Here is a 1439-nt window from a genome sequence, read left to right as displayed (position 1 = left end):
GCATCAAGATTTTCGAAGCAGTTTACCTTCCTTTTTTGCAAAATTTTCTGTTAATTTAAACATGAGTGCCTTCGATGTCACACTTAGTGGGAAGAAAGTAGAAGTAGAGGGATGATTTAATGAGAGGACTATCTGTTCTTGACATACCAGTTATAAGTTTAATTCACCAATTAAGGATTGGGTTTTCAAGAATAAGCCATTTATTAAATTAAAGGGCTAGTAAAATAAAATAAATAAAACGTTTCGTATACAAAAATAGAGAAACATTAAAATTTAATATTGTATACTGTATGTTGACAATACAAATAATCCCAACATACCCCATGAGCAACAGTGTCCCTAATTTGGTGGGAAGTGGCGGTGCGGTCCCCTACGGCACTGCGTAGGATCCTACGGTCTTGGCGTGCATCCGTGCGTCGCTGCGGTCCGGTCCCAGGTCGACGGGCACGTGCACCTTCCGCCGACCACTGGCGACAACATCGATGTACTGTGGAGACCTCACGCCCCACGTGTTGAGCAATTCGGCGGTACGTCCACCAGGCCTCCCGCAAGCCCACTATACGCCCTCGCTCAAAGTCCGTCAACTGCACATACGGTTCACGTCCACGCTGTCGCGGCATGCTACCAGTGTTAAAGACTGCGATGGAGCTCCGTATGCCACGGCAAACTGGCTGACACTGACGGCGGCGGTGCACAAATGCTGCGCAGCTAGCGCCATTCGACGGCCAACACCGCGGTTCCTGGTGTGTCCGCTGTGCCGTGCGTGTGATCATTGCTTGTACAGCCCTCTCGCAGTGTCCGGAGCAAGTATGGTGGGTCTGACACACCGGTGTCAATGTGTTCTTTTTTCCATTTCCAGGAGTGTATATATTATGACTTTTGAAGACTATTAAGGTAAATACATTGTTCGTTCTCTATCAAAATCTTTCATTTGCTAACGATGCCCATCAGTAGTTAGTGCCTTCAGTAGTTTGAATCGTTTATTTAGCTGGCAGTAGTGGCTGTCGCTGTATTTCAGTAGTTCGAGTAACGTAGATTTTTGTGAGGTAAGTGATTTGTGAAAGGTATAGGTTAATGTTAGTCAGGGCCATTCTTTTGTAGGGATTTTTGAAAGTTAGATTGCGTCGCGTCAAAAATATTGTGTGTCAGTTTAGTGTTGATCAGAATAGGTAAAGAGCGAAATGTCTGAGTACGTTCAGTTTTGCTCACCTGTTTGAAAATCAAATAATGTAAGAGATTTATCAGCACAGTAATTCAATAATTTTTCAAAAGGGACGTTACAACTTTGATTAGCCTTTAGCAAAATAACTGAAAAGTTATCGAGATATCCTTTGTTCCGAAATTCTATTTGTCCTTGACATGTTTACTTTTTGGATGTTTAAATTGTTTAAAACTTTCAATTTCTTTCAGAATACTTATTTCCTTACCTTTATTTACAT

The sequence above is a fragment of the Schistocerca cancellata genome, chromosome 3 (assembly GCF_023864275.1).
Source record: "Schistocerca cancellata isolate TAMUIC-IGC-003103 chromosome 3, iqSchCanc2.1, whole genome shotgun sequence".
Lineage (NCBI taxonomy): Eukaryota > Metazoa > Arthropoda > Insecta > Orthoptera > Acrididae > Schistocerca > Schistocerca cancellata.
This window is presented reverse-complemented; position numbering follows the sequence as displayed.